Source organism: Sphaeramia orbicularis, chromosome 7, assembly GCF_902148855.1.
Source record: "Sphaeramia orbicularis chromosome 7, fSphaOr1.1, whole genome shotgun sequence".
NCBI classification, from domain to species: Eukaryota; Metazoa; Chordata; class Actinopteri; order Kurtiformes; family Apogonidae; genus Sphaeramia; species Sphaeramia orbicularis.
Genome location: NC_043963.1, coordinates 6757819 through 6778542, shown reverse-complemented (window position 1 = coordinate 6778542; position 20724 = coordinate 6757819). Strand labels below are relative to the sequence as shown.

Below are 20724 nucleotides of genomic sequence, written 5' to 3'. Positions count from 1 at the left end.
TTTACAAACACAGCATTAAAGGGTTAAAAAATGTGACAATTATTGAGTATTTGGTATTTTATTTACGGCTCAAGCTGGTGAAATAGAAAAAGTGTAAAAGAATTAAAAACAAACTGTATGAAATTTTTTTGATATTATTCCACAAGTGTGCCAAAAACACACACTTGGTGCTTAGTAAGGGCCTTGCTGGACGGGATACCACAGGGTTAAGGTCGTCATTAATGAACTGTACATTGAGATGTTTTAATGGTGTTCATGTGAGAATTATTGGGTCAAACAAACTGTGCTCCGACCCAGAAAACAGCCTGATGATGTCACTGCGTGTGATTGACAGTTTGTGTGGGGGTGGGGCGGGGACGGGCGGGACAGGAACTGGGTCCTGCTGGGACAGGAAGTGTGTGTTTGTAAAAACGACAGGCCAGGACGTCCAAACAGGAAACAGGAAAGCGCTGAAATGACAGCGCGCTGACCTCTGACCCCCGAGGACGGCCCCACATCAAAGAGAGACAGACAGAGACAAAAACAGAGGCTTTGACTTTTCCATCTGAGATTTGGTCGAAAAGATTCACAGTAATGGTTCAAAAGCTGAGGCTCAGGGCCCTGCGACAGGTCACACACTGAACCTGATGGGTCCAGATCAATAAGAGAAAAATAAATACGATTAACAATGACAACATGTAATAATCAGTTATAAACATACGAATAATGTGGATGTAAAATGATTTAAATATTTGTTATTAGTTGTGTTGTGTTCAGCCAGGGTCAAAGTGCAATATACTTATCTCTACTGTTTCTTGGTTGGTGACATGCCTGTTTTTATTCTGTATGTAACTTACTCTTTTCTTTCTTCTTCTTTAAACTGTTTGCACTACGCACCACTAGAGAGCTGTCTCTTACAATTTTGTTGTACGTATGTATAATGACAATAAAGGCATTCTATTCTATTCTATTCTATTCTATTCTATTCTATCAGTGTGTTTGAGGAATAACAATGACAAACACATGCTTACTCTGTTCACATAATGTTTTAAATCACAGGTGTCAAACACATGGCTCGGGGGCCAAAACGGGCCCGTCAGAGGGTCCAATCCGGTCCGTGGGATGAATTTGTGAAATGCAAAAATTACACAGAAGTTATTAAATATCAAGTTAAAATCATTTTAGACCATTATGATCTCAGGTGGGTCATACCAGTAAAATACTAATATAATTATCTATAATAATGACAATTCCATTTTTTTCTCTTTGTTTTAGTGTAAAAAAAAAAAAAAAAGTAAAATAACATCCACTGTAACAAACAAAAAAATGTGAATAACCTGAATAAAAATGAACCTGAAATGTACAATTGTATCAATATTCAGTGTGTTACTAAATGTTTTGTGTATTTGGTAGATTCACTGTGATCTGTAAGTTGAAATGCACATGTGGAAATGCGGCATAATATTGTTAAAATTGCAGTTATTTTTCTTAAGACATTTCAGGTTGTTCACGTTATTCAGATTTTAAGGAAACTTTGTAAATGTAACACTTTCATTTGGTAATTTCATTTTGTAATTTCATTTTTTACCCTTTATCACTGTTTTTTACTGGTTCAGCCCATTAGAGATCATATGGGGTCAAATATGGCTCCTAAACTAAAATGAGTTTGACTTCCCTGCTTTAAATGATCTTATGTTTACTTTCAGCTGCAGTATTTTGTGTTATTACTATTTATTATATGTTTTTATACTGATTATAAATTATGAATATAGAAGGTTAAAGAAAAATGTTATCATTTCCTTCACTATTAATCCATGTAAGTTAAAAACACATAAATCAGACTGAAAACTAAACTGCAGAAGTGATAAAATTTAATGTTAATGAGGAACAGCTTGTCAGTTGCAAAATAAAGCTGCTTCTTTTCTTCCAAAATGTATTTAGTCCCTTTTTACTCATCCATCATAATTTGTTGTAACGACTGATCTTTTTTCCAACAGAACATTTCTTGTAGTATCCAATCATATACTATAAAAATATGCTCTGAAAATAGAAATCAGAGAACAGAAAAGAGGTGTGCAGCATTCTTGGACAGTGTTGTTGCTTTCTAATCATAAATTACACATGAATTGTTTGGAAAGAAACAAAGAGCTGCCACAAGTTGATATATTGTCATGAAAATATGGATGTAAAAGTTCATGCATTCTTTCCTCCAGTAGAAATCCAGATACATGTGAACTTTTACTGCAGTGAATTTAAAATATACAGCTGTTAAGACTGAAGCGTACTCAGAGAATAAAAGTAAAAACAGGCATTTAAAGGACATTTCCATCAGATTCTGTAGGAATCATCATTCTGTCTGAAATCTTTGTTTCTATCAGACCTTCAGCTGAGGTCAGGTTTTATTGTGTTATTACACTGCCCCCTGGTGGAGAGGAACACTAACTGAACTCATCTTAATCACATTAGTTTCTTTATAAAAAAAAAAACAAAAAAAAAAACACATCTCATCATATTCCAAGGGCCTAATTTAACCCTTTCATGCATGAATTGTGAGAATTTAAGTCAAGATTTATTTTTTGAGTGTTTTTATTCCTCCTTAGCCATGAAAAAAACAATGTGTCGAGTCTTTTTTTTTTCTATGGAGTTCCAAAAAATGTCCCTGCATTTAATTTTTGAAGTAAAGAAACGTGTTTAAAACCCAATATCAGAAAGTGATACGAAAACATGAAATAAAAACATTTTAATGCTGCTAATCTGATGTCTCTCACATTTTAACATATTCTAATACTAGTAATTACTCACTTCATGGAGATAATATGCAAAAAAAAAAAAACTTTTTGTCTAACAAATAATTGATTTACATTCAAACATGTTACTGCAGATCGGGTTTATCTAGAACAGCACAGTTAAAGTAATAGTATGATGTCAGTGTATGGGATGATGCATAAGTGTCCACTGTGTTGGCTCATATGAAACTAAAACAACTAAACCCATGAATATACAAGAGAAAACAGCTGGAGAAGAACTGGAGTGACCACTGTGCATGAAAGGGTTAATAAATGCAAACACATTTTACACTCGAGCTAGTAATGATCAACTGGTTTTAAGGTGAAAATGTTTATCAAAGTAATCAATAATATGAATATAATAAAAATAATAATGCATACGTATGTTTAAAAAAAAAAGGAATAACAGTAGATGATTCTCTATTATTTATTCCTTATTTCCTGTTCACTCTTGAAGGTTTCTGCCTGTCTTTTCACACTTTATTCTTTGTATTTTTGTTGCTGTTAACGCTGCAATTTCCCCACAATGGGACCAGTAAAGTCTAATCTTATCTTAAACCTATTCCTACCAAATCCAATATGATATGATGTAATAAATGTAAACACCTACGACCTTAACAAGATGCAGAGAGAAAAAATAATAAATATTTGAATATTTGTGCTGTGTAACCCACTCAAAATCAGACTGTACACTGTTCTGACTATTGTATTTATATTTATTGTATCTATTTGTAGTTCTTTTTATGATTATCCTCCAACTATACATTTTATTTAGCTTTATTCTGTTTGAGCCAGAGGAATCAATTTTCTTTAACAGATCAATAAAATTTGTCATCTCATCAGCACATATCTAACACTTTATTGCTTTATTTGATTAATTTAAGGGCACAAAACAATAAAAAAAAATGCATACACTGTATAGTGCATATGTTTTTTCTGAAGGTATGATCTTCAAATTGAAGCGTGTTGTTAAAGATTGGGATATACAACAGAGAGAAGATTTTCTTTGAAACAGAAAATAATCTTTAAGGGTTAGGCTTTTGATAAAAAAAAACAAAACAAAACTGGAATGTGATTTATGTTCATTTCCAAAGAAATTTTAAATGTATGATGTTAAATTAATTTAATCTTATTTTATTGGTGGATTCCTGTGTGGCAACAGTGGAGTGGAGGCTTTTTTTGTTTTACTGCGCCATACAGAAAAAATATGTTTTCATTATTAAAAAAAGAGAAAAAAAAAAATAAAGATTTATTTTATAAGATTTTATTTTATACAAAAGTTTAATCTGGACCATAAATGATCTGTAAAAGAATGAAAAATACTCAGATCATGAACAGACTACGTAAGCTATACGTAAACAATAACATACACATAGATGCAATACTTATCACAATAAATGATAAAAATAAATCCCTTTAATGAAGAGTTTCAGCAATGACTGACAGCTGTTGTTGCTATAGTAACAGGTTTGGCTGATGTTTATACTGACACATGTTGGTTGCTCTGATAACATTTTAGCTAAATCTTTATTTTCTTCTGTGAAAACTGATGAAACAAACTGCTTGTTATTTTTTCACGTAGACAGCAGAAAATTTTACCTGGAATATAACAACAGTTAAAGATGATAGCAAACTTAACTGACTCTAAACTACACTTTCAGTTAGCTAATCTAGCTAAGCTCTTTGTTAGCTGATTTAGTTTATATGAAGTTGTTCATACAGTTCAGCAGTTAGTTAACAGTAGCTAAACACACTGTAACAAACAGCTAGCGGACTTAGCTGTAACCAATATGCCCACAGTTAATTACCTTTTTTTTAAGATAACGATGAAATCTGTAGAAACCAGTGAGCTAAACTGCTGCTAGCTAACACTGTTAGCTATGAACTACATAGATAAGACCCAGCTCACACTTAGCTTAGCATGTGGTGCTAACATAACCAATGTATAACAGTTAGTTGTAGGTGAAAGCAGCTACAGCTAACATAGCTAAGGGCTACAGTGAGAGAAGAGAAGTCAGACATGTAAAAACACATTGTTTTTTTCCCTTTTCAATTACTAGATGTCAGAGCTTTTTATTTTTTCAATATTTTTCTCTCTTTTTCTTTTTTTTTTTTTTTTTTTACGTAATTTGAAGCTAACAGCTAGTTGACTCAGCTGTAGCTTATCTGGGTAGTACATAAACTTTTTCTCAGTGTTTTCTGATTAGGTTACAGTCACCTTTAGTCCTAGTATTCTGTTGAAGCCATTAAGATGTATAAATTACTGCTAGCAGGTAGCTAACACAGTTGTTTGCTATGAACTAAACCTATGGTGCTACACTGCTCAGTAAAACCAGTTTAGATATAGCTAACAACAGCTACAGCTAACTGCTACAGCTAACACAGAGGCTGGTTACACATAGAGAAAACATGTATATTAAAAACCGCACAGTTTTTTGTGTTTTTCCCATTATGATTACCGATACAACATGAGAATTGTTTTTTTAACTAAGCAAATTACACAGTTTTTATCGTCCTCTTATACTAACTGTATGACATCTGCAGAAACCAGTGAGCTAGAGCGCAGCTAGCTCACACGTTACTTTATAAACAGTTAGCAGTTATAGCTAACAAGTTAAACATGGAGTTTTCTTCCAGTTAAAAATGTTTATCAAATGTGAGTTTTTATAAAAGCATCTGCCGTCAACTGAACCCCGTCACAATGACACAGTGATAAAGGTTTTCCAAAGTGATGTTAAAGAACAGCATCATGTCCCTTTAAATGTGAGTCTAGATTTCCACGACCAGGTTTCCCTTCTGATCCTCTAACTACGACAAAAGAACAAACATAAAAATAAAGGATGCAATAATAAAATCTGAGCATGATCATGACTTTGCTCGTCAGATCAATAAGCAGCTACAGTTTGATCTTTTCACACAGTGATTATAGCTTTTTGCTTGTATTTATAGAATTCATATTTACAAGACTGAAATGACTCAAAGCTTCCGATTGTTGTAAACTCCACTTTCATTATTAACGATTTTTTTTTTTTTTTTTTGCTGCTTAAATGCCGTTTCTCACCAGTGCAAAGCCAAAATACTGAATTTCACCACATGACGACGAGGCACTGTGAATCATACAAAAACTAGATGATTAGTTGGGCTTAATTTGTTTAGAGCCTCTGGAAATTTATTTTGAAAAACACGTAAGTGTTGTCTGTTTTGTTCAGGATCCCAAAAATCTGAGTGTATGTAAATAAACCTTGACAGCTACTAGAAAACCTGATCAAAAACCCCACATTCTGTTGTTTAGACCAGGGGTGTCAAACTTATTTTAGTTCAGTTCCACATTCAGCCTAATGTGATCTAAAGTGGGCCGAACCAGAAAAATAATATAAATAATAGGTTAACAACTTATAAATAATGTCAACACCAAAGTTTTCTCTATGTTTTTGAGTGAAAAAAGCAAAATTCCTTAATGAAAATGTTTACATCTATGAACTGTTCTTGAACATAACATGAACAAATATGAATAACCTAAAAATTCTTAAGAAAAATAAGTGCAATTTTAACAATATTACGCCTTAGTTTATCATTTATACATGTCACATCACAACTTATATATATATTGGTAAAATTCTGTATACGTCTCGTAAGACATTTCATATTGTTCATATTTGTTCAGGTTATTTCACATTTTTTGTAAAAGTACAGTCTGTAAATATAAACATTTTTGTGTAATTTTACTTTTTTTTTTTTTTTTTTACACTAAAACAAAGACAAAAATTTGCGTTTTTCATTATTTACAGGTTGTTATGATTGTATTTTCCTGGTCTGACCCACTTCAGATTGAATTGGCCTAAAATAATTTTCACATCTTTGACTGTTAATATCTTCATTATAATATTTGCATTTCACAAATTCATCCGAGGGGCCGGATTGAATCCTTTGGCGGGCCAGTTTTGGCCCCTGGGCCGCATGTTTGACACCTGTGGTTTAGACCATCTCTCAGACTGTTAAACTGTTTTGGATCCCATTTGTTTGATGTCATGTTAGCCAGTGGCATTAGCTACAATTTTAATGAGTCAAAATGCAAATGTTACATATCCTTAAATATAGTAATAATGATAACAGTAACGACAGTAATAGACTAATGAGTTAATTATATGTACATTTTAACTATGTGTATAGATTGCAGGGTTGTGATACATGGAAAGATGAAGAAATTAAGCTATTTGTCACCAAACCCCCCTTTAGTTGCAGAACTAAATCTGGGGGACATTATGTTTTTTAATGCTACAGATGACCCCTGCTCATTTCCAGTCGGTGCATGAAGAAGAAAACAACAGTGGTCAATGGAGCCGCATCGACAATAAAGCAGTGAATCAGAATAATAAAACATGATCAACCATGCATTTGTACCCAGAACCAGCTTAAAAAACAGACACGATGGGGTACAGACAGTATCGATGGGTAGATAAACTGACTGGCAGAACGTAAATACCAGCAGACAGTGAATTAATTTGGAAAACTAATTGGGGTGTTTTTAGAAGACGTGTTTGTGGGATTAGCTGTATAAAAAATCTGCAGTAAAACCACCGCAAATGTATAAAAATCTTACAAAACTTAAATGACAATGAAATAAATTTGGAATTTGGACTGCAACTGGTTTCTAATACTGTTGTCTATTATGCACATGAGACTGCTGTTGTGTATTTAGGTTTTCAGAGGCTTTAAACCAGGGCTGTCAAACTCATTTGGGTTCAGGGGCCACATTTGGCCCAATTTGATTTCAAGTGGGCCAGACCAGTAAAATAATGACTTAATAACCAATAAATAATGACAAATCCGAGTTTTTCTTTTCGTTTTAGTACAAAAAACCCCCCAATTAAATTATGAAAATATTTACATTTTACAATAAAGATGTGAATAACCTGAAAAAACTGAAATTTCATTTGAAAAATTGGTGCAATTTTAACAATATTATGCCTCGACTTCTTATTTATACATGTACATGACACACAATGTTCCATAAACATTTGGTAACAGGCAGAATATTGTTAAAATTTTGGAGTTTGGAAATAAAATTTGAACAATTTCTACAATATTCCATCTATTATTAACACAACTACAGATCACAGTGGATCCATAAATGCACAAAACATTTAGGAACAGGCAGAATATTGTTCAAATTGCACATTTCGGGTTGTTCATCTTTGTTTTTATTTTTGTATTTATTTGCATTTTATTGTGAAAGAATAGTTTTGTAAATGTAAATATTTTCACAGAGTAATGATAATTTTTTCACTTAAATTTTTTCCATGTAATTTTTCACAAAGAAAATTTTGTAGTTGTCATTATTTATGGGTTATTGTGTTGTTATTTTTACTGTAGATCACATTGGTCTGTATGTGGAACCTGAACCGAAAGGATTTTCATAACCTGGACTGTTCAGGTTCATTTTTGCATTTTCATCCTGCAGGGCCGGAATGGAACCTTTGGCGGGCCAGATTTGGCCCCCGGGCCGCAGGTTTGACACCTGTGCTTTAAACTGTCGGTTGTGAACTAAAATGATGAGTCATGGTCGAAGGCACTCGTAATAGAAGTGTTGGTACATGTAACTAATGATAAATATTCTACCATCAGTTTACTGATTGTGTTTCTGCAGGTGAAACTGAGGTCATATCCGAATATTTTCGGTCCACAAGAAATATTCCACAGGGTGTGACAGCATTGATAAGAACCCACAGAATCCGTTTCAGAGTTCTGTGTGAACATTTCCAGCAAAAATCAGCGCTTGGTGCGAAACGGCTTTAAAGATGAACAGAGGTCAAGGTCAGAGGTCAGAGATGAACATGACCTGTATTTGGACCAAACATTTTAAAGGAAAATTAAGACCTAAAAATTCAGGTCTGCTTTCCTTTTAGGGTTATTGGTCGCCGGAAGCTCAGACCAGCTGACTTTAAACCAACCAATCAGCTGCTTGTTTGCTCGTACTGGAAGTGGACAGTGATCGGGAAGCACCAGTTGCCACGGGTAACAATGCGACATCGAAGTTAGTGCGCTGAATTACAGCAGTTCTCAGCAGATTTCACCTCCAGCGCCGTGCCGATCGCGCTCCGTCATCAGAGGTCCTCGTCCATGCTGAAGCTGCTCCTCCTGCTGCTCGTCTTGGAGGCGCCGCAGGACAGGAGCGGGTCGCCCGCCGCTTACGGGCGACAGCGGGTCGCCGGCGTCCCTCCATCAGGATGTCGCCGAGGCCGTCGAGCGCCCGCCAGCCCGACGTCGGCCATCAGGTCCGGGGAGAAGACGGCGGAGGCCCCCGGGGGTCGTCCAGCTCCACAAAGCTGAGGGCGTCCAGGCCGAGGGGCGGAAGTCACAGGGACGGGGAGGAGCTGGAGGAGAAGGGTGGTGGCAACACGGGGCGGAGAGGAGGGCCTGGGGGTTGGCCACGTGTGGGTTCAGAGAGGAGGAGGAAGAGGAGGAGGAGGGGGGAGGAGGCGAGGCAGAGGAGGAGGAAGAGAGGCCGTGGAGGCGAGCCTGTACCTCCAACTCCTAAACAACAAACAAACAAACAAAAATAGTCAAATCATCAGCTCCTAAAACAAACAAACAAACAAACCAAAAACAAAGAGAGTCACATCATGGCTCCTAAACAAACAAACAAATAAAGAGTCAAGTCACCACGACTCAACAAACCAACCAACGAGTCAAAACATCGGTTCCTAAACAAACAAACAAAGAAAGAGTTAAATCATCAGCTCCTAAAACAAACAGAGTCAAATCATCAGCGCCTAAAACAAACAAACAGAGTCAAATCATCAGCGCCTAAAACAAACAGAGTCAAATCATCAGCTCCTAAAACAAACAAACAAACAAAAAAACAAAGAGTCAAATCATCAGCTCCTAAAACAGAGTCAAATCATCAGCTCCTAAAACAAACAAAAAAACAAATAGAGTCAAATCATCGGCTCTTAAACAAACCAACCAACAAATAATGAGTCAAATCATCAGCTCCTAAAACAAACAAACAAACAAACAAACAAACAGAGTCACATCATTAGTTCCTAAACAACAAAGAAAGAGTCAAATCATCAGCTCCTAAATAAACCAAAAAACAAATAGAGTCAAATCATCGGCTCTTAAACAAACCAACAAATGAGTCAAATCATCAGCTCCTAAAACAAAACAAACAACAAACAAACAAACAACAAAGAGAGTCACATCATTTGCTCCTAAAACAAACAAAGAAAGAGTCAAATCATCAGCTCCTAAACAAACAAACAAATAAAGAGTCAAATCATCGGCTCATAAAAAAAAGACAATTAAATAAACAAACAAACAAAGATTCAAATCATCAGCTCCTAAAAAAAACCAAATAAATAAACAACAAAGAGTCAAATCATCAGCTCCTAAACAAACAAACAAAGAGTTCAGAGTGTCAGCTTTAACATTCATTTCTACATGGTTCACTGGTTTGTGCACATTCTGCTCAAAAGTGTGTACGAGGGACTGAACCAATAAAAATAAAAAACAGAAAAAATGAGGATGAAAATACAGTTGAATTGAACCTCAAAATGTCTTTAGAGAAGGAAGTGAACTTTTTTTTACAATATCTGTCTGTTACTATATGTTTGGGTGTATTTGTAGATCCACTGTGAACTCTAAGTTGTAATGTACCCGTACAAATGATAAACTGAAGCAGAATATTGTTAAAATTGCACTTATATTTCTGAAGACATTTCAGGTTGTTCATGTTATTCACTTTTTATTTTATTTTAACGGTGGGGCTTATTGCATCACTTGAGAATCATTTGAGAGTATGTACAGATTAATTGTAGCACTGATTTTCTTCACTGAATGTCTAAGGTGTCTTTTTTTTTTTTTTCTTTTTTTGTTATTCACATTTTTAACTTCATTTTATAAACTTTTCATAATGTAATTGTACTTTTGTGGCCCTTGAACTAAAATTGGTTTGACACCCCTGTTATAGACAAATCAACGTTTATCCGACAGAATCCTCTGACTTTCTTGTCATTGCATCATATTAACCACAGCTACAGTCAACCTGGAAAAACATGTAAGTGATCCTTTTATTAGCCTTAAATCAGGGCGGGGGACTGACTGGTGTCGACGCTCTGCTCTGATTGGCTGACAGTCATGACTCACCTGTATCCGCAGCAGCAGTGATCGGTTGGTGTTCTCCAGCTTCCTCTGTCTCTCCTCCATCTCTCTGGTTCTCTGCTGTTCTTTCTGTAGTTTACGGATGTAGTCAACCGACGCCTTCAGGATCGTCCCTTTGTTCCAACGCATCTCCCTGCTCGACCAATCACAGGCCACGCCTCGTTAATACACAAACACGTGTCTACACAACAAAAAACTGCTGAATTTTATTATTAATTACTGTTAATAACTGTCTGTTTGGATTTGTGCAAACAGATATTCAGGTACAGTGTGTCATGTGATCACAGTTCTGTGCTGAGTTCAGGTGTATGTGTGGATGATGCGTTACTGACGGGTCGCTGGCTTTGGGAACGAGCACTCCAAGCTCTTTGATCCGGTCATTAATGTTGAACCTCCTCCTCCTCTCAACTGCAGAAAAAAAAAAAACATTCACGTTAATTCTACCAAAAATTAAAAGACAATTAAAACCTAAAGAGACTAAAGATTAACAACAGTAGACAGGTCCTCAGCGGTGCTAACGACTTTATAAACTATAACAGCAGATTTATACACTGCAAAATCTAAATCTACCAAGTGTATTTTTCTCATTTCTTGTCAAAATATCTCATCGCACTAAAATAAGACATATCACCTAAAGAGGAACTTTTCAGTGAGATATAAGAATCAATTTTTAGACAATAGATGTGGAAAATCTTATTCAAGAAATGTTACAAGATAATTTCACTTGTTCCCACTGGCAGATTTCTTTTTTTTTTTTTGCTTGAATTAACCAAAAAAATCTTGAATTAAGCAAAAAAAAAAAAAAAATCTGCCAGTGGAACAAGTGAAAATTATCTTGTAAGATTTCTTGAAATAAGATTTTCCAGATCTATTGTCTAAAAATCAGTTCTTATATAGATTAATGTGTCTGACACGTCCAGTATTATCCACAGTGTCCACAGGTTGGACAACAACAATAGATATATTTATTAAATTAAAGAAGGGAGTTAAGAAAAATATCCCTGTTACAGTGTACAGGGCACTTTAAAGAGAAGTTCAATGTAAGTCTATGGAAGACAGGGGTACATGGAGCAGCATCTAGTGGCCATCAGTGGTATTTACACTTTTGGTTTCAGTGTCAGGGTTTTTGCCACCTTGAATAAATAGTCCAGTGTGTACACTCGGATGTTTTCAGTCTGTTTACACACACCAGGAATCACACAGACTTACATTATATATATACATATATATATACATACATATATATATATATATATATATATATATATATATATATACACACACACACACACACACACACACAAATAACAAAAATAATGATAATAGTAAAAAAGTAGAAAATTGTGTGCAGTGTTTCACATCTGGATAAACATCAGGTTTGTGTCTTTTTCGGTCTCATCTGGACTTTCTCTTCATGTTTGTTAGTGTAACTTCTGCATCACTGGTTCATGTATTAAAGTGCAGCTCAGTAACAGAACATGTGAAAGAGTCGAGCTTTTATTCACTGGTAACAGCAACAAGATAATAAATGACAAACAGACTTCAAGGTTTCATTAGTTTCCAGAAATAACAGCGTAGTTATGAAGATGAAAAACCCACTGGTTGTATTCTAAGTGTGAGATCTGTTTTTAGCTGCACAGCTGTGTATGCATGACGGTTTTAAGGAAGTCACTGCATCGATCTGTCAGAGGAAGATAATATGAAATACAGACTTTATCAGAGTTTTACTTATTATCTGTGTTTGGGCTTCTTGGTTTTCCTCATGTTTTTCATACAACACATGGTTATATCTTGCATAATTATGCTTGTGCAAGTTTCTTTTTAATGTTTAAATGTCATCTACCAGGGAGTGCAGATGAAAATGACTGTGTGGATCAATTAGGTTCAATTATTTGGATTTTTTCTTATTAAATCATCACAGAGGGTTTCCAGTTGAGTTTCTTTCTTTCTTTTTTTTTTTACTTCAGATCTAAAAATATACAGAACATGTTTTTTATTGATACATTTTTTAAACTCAAACTCACCTGTTCAAACTTGCATTTTCTTGAGCCCCTTTGTTCTTTTTGTTCTTTTTATTTTGTTTGTTTGTGAAGTGTCTTTGAGTGTCCAAAAAAGCGCTATATAAGTGTGATGTATTATTATTATTATTATTATTATTATTATTATTAAATGGTCCGATCATATCTTCCTCACATTCTGACATTTAAATCAGATTATAAGAACAAACTGAGGGAAATGACTCAAAGTTTCCTGTTGTTTTTTTTTGTTTTTTTTTTTTATAATGAACTTCAGAGACACATTACAGAGTAAATGCTGTACTAATACTGTAATACTCACTGAGGTTATGGTTGTCCTTCTTCTGCCTCTCTTTAATCAGAGCTTTGGCCTCCACATCTGCAACAGAATCATCATCATCATCATCATCATCTTCACAATCATCAAAAATATTCACATTTCAGTTCATACATTTACAAATATGTCTCAGCTGAAGAACTGTTGTACCATTATTTATTTCAAATATTAAAAAATGGTCGCGCTGCCGCTGTGAGGCGGCTGTGCGACCATATGGTATTATATGGATGAAACAAAACACGCGGAAACGCGCAAACGGCTGGAGGAATATGCATAGAAGGAAGGGAGTTCCTGCTGTTTCCTATCATGTCTGTAGCAGCTGCCGCTGCAGGTGGCTGCGCAAGCCTTCGCTTCCCATAATGCACATCGCGACAAAATTCAGAAGATGCCCGAGTTCCCTCCTGGCTCTGAATGTAAACACATGGTTTGTTTCTGGTGGATGGCACCAAGAAACTGTTCACCGTAATGCACAGACAGACTGACAGATTCATGATACTGAGGGTGTGACTGAGGTTTGACAGATTTGATGAAAAATTGGTCACGAAAGTCTCCAGCACCTTTAAACCCTGCAGAGCCTGAACCATTAAACCACTGACAGAAAATTCCAATTCTTTTAAACTGGAGCCTTTAAAACACTCAGTTGATTTAAATCCAGGTTAAAGACCCACCTGTTCTCAGCTGCATTTGAATAGAGTTTTTATTCATCAGTTCAGATTGGCACCATTTCTTTTAAGCTTAAAGTTTTTATCTGTTCTATCTATTTATCTGTTTTTTTATTCACATGTCTATACTTTTTTAATTGCTTCTGCTGTAATGCTTTTAATGTTTTATGTAAAGCACTTTGAATGGTCTTGTACATGAAATGTGCTATAGAATCAAACCTGCTTTGCCTTTATTGGTCCTTCTGAACAACCAAAAAAAAATGTTTTTTCAAATATCAGTTTCAATGTATGAGTTTCAATTTTGTATCGTATTTGATACATCGGGTCTCAAAGCTCAAATATTATTATTTTTAAACAAACAAAAACATAATATAACACAAACATGTCTAACAAATTTTTAATTCCTTTCCTAAACTGTCAAAGTTCTTCCTCCTTCCTCATTAATGTCAGTCTTGCAGTGTCACTGGAAAGGCCTCTGGTGAATGAACTCCTCCCCCTGGTGGATTATCTGTGTATTGCATGGATCTAATTGTATACATCAGATTTTTCAAGGTAAAAAATATCACACTGATCATGTAGAGGGCTTCAAAACTCATGGATCAAATATGATACGTTAGGCATTATAGGGTTAATTATGTTTTATTACTCCTACCCTGTAATAATGGTTTAAATATTGCATCATGCTGTCCTTTTCACTGGCTGTAACATTACCGTCAGTACTTGTGAAATGACTTTTATTTCTACGGTCTTTGTTCTGTTGAAATTCCTGTTCAACCTGTTTTTGCACTGACTTGATTTTTTCCAGACCTGCTTCCCTGTTTCGACATTAATGTTGTATCGAATGCAATAAACAGACATATTATTTTGCAATTTCACACCACTTTCACATGGTTTGACTCATAACATTAGAAAGCAGTGAAAAACCCCAGCGTTGTATCCCATCTGACATGTATTAAACTGAACCGCGACCAGTGAAAAACAGCTCAACAGGTAAAAGTTCTGCACACATGAGGACCTGCTGATTGTTACAGAGGGTTATTTGGTAAAGGGAGGCAGAAACAGGAGAAATGTTGACTGAACAGGAAGTGGGAACTGATGATGTGGGAAAATGCGAGTGGCTGCTTAGTGTGTGTGTTCAGAGGAAGTAATGATGTTGACTCATCAAACTGAACCAAGAACAGATTTAACATGGACAGAAAGAAGAGAAACTCAGACATCAAACCCACATCAGCCCTGCAGACGATCAGGAACCGAGTTAAAATCCAGACCAAATAACATAAACAACTCATAGAAAGACAATAAAACTAAAAACAGTATATCTTTACACATCAATTAATAAAAAAAAAATCTTCTGTTTTAGATAAATGGGGCTGAATTTAACCAATTTTATTATCACTAAGGCTGTAACTAGCCATGAATGAGCTGTTTATTATTTTATCAATTAATAAAATTGTCTATAAAAAGCAATTAAAACAACAAGCAATTCCACTGTTGAGTTTTATTACTATTATTATTATTTTAAATTGTCTATCTTTTGCACTACCTGTATACATGCACATTTTTTCTTGCGCTTGTGGGATCACTAAAATGTAATGTAATGTAATGTAATCTAATTCTCAGATGAATATTGGATCAAACTGAGGTCAAGAATCTAAAGATATTCAGAAATTATTCCCATTTAAGAGGCTGGAATGAGATAATTTAGACTTGAAATAATTAAAACAAATCACTCAAACCAACTATTGATTACAATATTATATAATTAATCAATAATTAAATCGTTCAGTGTTGTTTGATTATCAGGAATATGGACATGCAGTTTCGGAAACAAGTATCAAACTTCCTGTGACCAGCTTTTCAACATGACCTTTTCACTTCCTGTTCTGAAAGCATTTCATTCAAAGCTTGTTTTTCAACATCAGATGTTCTTTGTGTAAATGTCACCAAAACTGGGGTTTTTTCTCATTCATGATTTTAATACAAGTATTTCTTTATTGCATTTAAAATGGAAACTTCTATGTGTTGTTTTCCATTTTTTTTCTCTTCAAATTTGCACAACAAAAACCATGATGTGTTCACACGTCACATCAGTGAAAAATGTTATTTTTTTCACTATTTTGTCGATAATTATTTCCTATGCAGTGTTTTTCAGTCATGTTATTGCATTTGAAAACAGACAGGCTTACTCAGGTTCATTGTTTCACTTTTATCTGCTGCTGTTTTTATGTACCTATATGTTTTATATATGTATGTGTGTAATTTTAATTCTGTGTTATTTTAACAATTTTGTACGGTGACCTTGAGTGTCCTGAAAGGTGCCCATAAATAAAATGTATTAATATTAAATTTTTTTTTTTTTTTTAGATGTCTCTACCGATCTTTTAAAACATGATATTTCAGTCACAGGTGGATTAAGTGTCTTAAAGGTTGATAAAAAAGTTCATGTGGATTCAAGGATGATATGAAAGGATTCTGGTGGCCAAAGGTCAAAGGTTAAAGGTTAAAGGTCATTCATTGAAAAAAACTAGAAGTTGTTACAACTAATAGAAGGTTAGGAGTAAAAAAAACTTTCACAATCTGATGCAAGGACGAAGGATGGCATCACGACAAACATACTGTTTGTATATTTCATTTTTAGCACTGTTCGCATTTTTATGTCGTATTAAATATTAACCCTGTAGGTGCCTTTTTATGAATATTCAATTTTGATATCCCGATTTCAAAAAGCTGTATCTTGGAAGTGTTTAGAGTTTAGAGATAAAGTCATATAGTAAACGACAAAAATATCACATATGACCCAAAGTTTATGATGTGAGTAAATATATTCATTTAATTTGCATATTGTGACATCACAGGTTGGCGGCCATATTGGATTGAGTAACTTTTGGTGAAATTTAACTTTGAACATATTTATTTTCTTGGAATTAAGAGCGAGTAATTTGAATTTCAGAGATTCTGATATGTGTGAGTGGATTAGAGTGGGGGCAGATGTGAAGTCTACATGAATGGGGATTGTGGGTGTGAAAGTATGGAATGGACCTTATGATGCATTTAAGTTATTCACTCCTTTGGCGAAGTTTAAAAAAAAAAAGTACTTTAAGTTTAAATTATTGAGAAATATTGAATTGAGTTGGTAGATGTGTTTTTGTTGTTGATTTTTTGTTTTTTTTGTTATTATTATGGTGTAAATGCTCGATGCTATACACATTTAAGTTGACGTAAGCGGTGTATTAGTTGAAAAGGATAGGCAAAAAATAAGCTTTTGCTTCTAGCCTATTCCTTTTTTGTTTTTTATGTTTATTACAATTGATGTACGGAGTACAATGACTGATGTAAAACCAAAAATAAATTCATTCATTCATTCATATTTACGTGGAAGTTTTCTTTATGTTTTTTTTTTTTTTTTATCATCTTATCCTTAAAATAAATGAACTTAAACATTAGTAGAAAGTAAAATGCAGTAAGTTTTAGGTGATTTTTAGCCAAACAGCAGAGTAGCCAAATCTGTCCTTATCTAGCCAAACTAAAACTAAATCAACTGGATTTTCTTCTTCACTTTTAATAGAAACATGCCTTGAAATGGTGTTAGGATTGAAGGGACACATGTCTGCCATCTATTGGTGGGAGGTGGTAACAAGATTTGGTAACTATCTGGAGTTATTATGGTCTGTTTCAGTCAGTTATGGCACTTAAAGGGTTAAAACATCACTGTGCCTTGACATTAGCAGCGTTTCCTTTTGCTTCCTACGTCTCTCAGTACAACAACAATGTTCAGTCATGTGCTGTAAAGGTTTTTAGACATCAGCGGTTACGGATACACACACACACAAATGTTCGTAGGATGAATCCACTGCTGTTGTTCGTCTGTACAGAAGGTTAATGGACAATAATCATAGAACAGGAGACAGGCTGATCCGTACAGGTGGTCACAGATCTGTCAGGATAAAGTCCGTCTGACTGTGTTTCTAACAGACGGACGGACGGACTCACCGCTCAGCTCCGTCTTGACGGCTCGCAGGTCGGCCGGGCAGCTGTTGCTAATGGTGATGGTGGGCGTGGCCATGCCTCCGCTACCGTAAACGTCCAGTGTGTTCCCCGACACCGGCATCTGGAAAGGACCAATCAGAGGCCGGGATTAGGATGACGAGCAGTTTGTGCATTTTAAACAAGAGACACTAGGAAGTTTTACAATTCGATTATCGTTGATGATTTAGTAACAGAATAGAACAGAATAGAACACAATAGAGCGGAATAGAATAGAATAAAATAGAATAGAATAGAACACAATAGAGCAGAACAGAATAGAATAGAACAGAACAGAATAGAACAGAGCAGAACAGAACAGAATAGAATACAATACAATACAATAGAACAGAATAGAACAGAATAGAATAGAACAGATATTCATTGTCACTGTTACAGGTACAATGAATCTGTTTAGCAGCAAACACTTTAAATGCAAAAAACTGTATAAAAATATCACAAAATACTGAAAAATACTGACAACATACAAAAACTACAAAGATAAAATATTAAATATACAATTACTACTAAAATATACAAAAAGTTGCTTTGTACTACATATGAAAGAAATAATAATTTAACAGTTTCACCTTCTTAGCATCACTTTAACTAAAATAAATCCTGTAGTTCACGGTTCACTACAGTACAAGACACAAATCTATATTTTAACAGAATGAACTCCCATGAGGCTGTATCGACTTATTTCTCAAGTATAAATAAGGGATGGTATGGGGCTTGTGGGAAATAGAATTTGTTGATAGTTGACCACAGCACAAAATGAGTCATGTTCTACAGCTGAATATATATATATATTTTTCATCAACAAGATTGAACCAAAAATAAAAATGTAAAAGCGGTGGTTGTTACTCATATTTAATCAGTTTTGTTGACTTTGCCCATTCACAGCAGAAGAATCGAGTAGTTTACTGGGAAAATGTCCTGTTTTTTCTAGATCTGCTCCAAGGAATAGAATAGAATAGAATAGAATAGAATAGAATAGAATAGAATAGAATAGAATAGCCTTTATTGTCATTGTGTGTACAATGAAATTAGGAGTACTACTGTAGTATAATTAACAAAACACCAGTGTTACAAGAGTAAGAATAGAGTGAATAAAAAATATAAAAAAACTAAAATAAGATAGGAAAATAGAATATAAATTGTCCAATTTTACAAAGTAACAAAAGAATAGAGCTAAGTAGAATAAAAAATAAAACAGACAATATCAATAGAAGTGAATCTACAGCATGTGATAGTATGAATATCTATGAACACTGTGATGGGAAATGTCATGATGCAACACAGACAAAATAAAAAAAAACAAAAAAATTTCACAACAAAACTGATAACAAAACTGCAAAAAAATTATTAAATGTTTTTTCCAGGTATAACAAAATGACAGACAGATGCTACTGACCAATAAATTCCCACCCTTCTGTCCTGAGGTGATCATACGCATCAGTACTGTCATTAAATTAAAATTGTTAATGAAAAACCATTGCACAGTATTCTCACTCTGTTGTGTATTGATTCCTTTAACCCCTGAGACATGATTCCAGGTAAAGCTGCTACTGTGAACACTGCTTGTAGCTAAAATTTCACACTATGGTTGTCGTTCCAGGTAAAAAACAAGAGCTAGCACATGGTTCCTTTGACATATTTAGCAATTTTAAGAGAAAAACGTCACTGCAGATAAAGCATAGCTCGAGTAACAACGTGGAAAAAAAAAACATTTCAATGTAAAGTTTGTGAGTTCATCGACATCATACATTTGTGTTTAGTCCCCTCCCCCCCGTCCTTTTTGTGGTTCATTGGTTACCAGATAGCTCCAACATATAACTGATAAACAGTCTGATGTTTAGAGTAGAACACTGAGCAGTTTTTTAGTTGAAATCGTCAAAAGAAAGAAGCATACAGTGGACCATGAACACAACACTGGACGATCTAGATTTTGCTGATGACGTCGGGCTACTATCATACAAAAGCAGAAAGACTGAACAAAATATCCAGCACCATCGGCCTCGAAATGAATGAGGAAAAAAACCCAAACATTAAAGATAAAAACCTGGAATGACACCCCCATTAGAACAGGAGGAAAAGAATTCACCTGTGTTTGTAGCAAAATGACTGAGGACGGGGACTGGACACAGGATCACAGGATTAACTATTTATACAGTACTAACTATCATTTATACAGTATTTAGTATCATTTATACAGTATTTTGGCTCATTTATACATTATTTAGGACAATTTATCGGCTATTTGGTATTATTTATACTGTGTTTAATATTATTTACACAGTATCTACTAATATTTTATACAGTATTTAGGTCAATTTATACATTATTTGGGATCCTTTACACTGTATTTTGTATTATTTATACAGTATTTAGTATTATTTACGCAATATTTAGGCTAGAATCAGTAAAGCAAATCAAGCTTTTGTATCTCAGAGCAGTATGGAGAAGCACCAACAGACGCACCAGAACAAAAATCTGCATTTACAGAAGTAATGTATGCATGTATGGAGCAGAAGGCTGGAAGGAAACGGCCCACATTAAACACAAACTGAATGTTTCCCAAAACAAGTGTTTACGAATCCTGAAGATAATCTGGGCAACCATGATATCCAACAAAAATTTAAACCTTAAAGGAGCGATATTTTGCTTTTTACCTCACTTTGCTTTGTGTGTTTGTTTGTGTGCGTTTGTTTGTGTGTTTGTTTGTTAGCAACTTTACGGGAAAACTATTCCAACCA

General features: G+C 34.7%; 1 long non-coding RNA gene and 1 pseudogene across 1 annotated transcript; both read right to left on the bottom strand.

Annotated features, from left to right (window-relative positions):
* Positions 1-5243: 5243 nt before the first annotated feature.
* LOC115421946 (uncharacterized) lies at positions 5244-7571 on the bottom strand. Its single transcript, XR_003935765.1, has 2 exons — positions 6734-7571; positions 5244-6046 (listed from the first exon to the last, which is right to left on the bottom strand). It is a non-coding gene; the product is annotated as an uncharacterized LOC115421946 (long non-coding RNA).
* A 1238-nt stretch (positions 7572-8809) lies between these two features.
* Positions 8810-20724, bottom strand: part of LOC115421945 (transcription factor E3-like) — a 43128-nt pseudogene continuing 31213 nt past the window's right edge.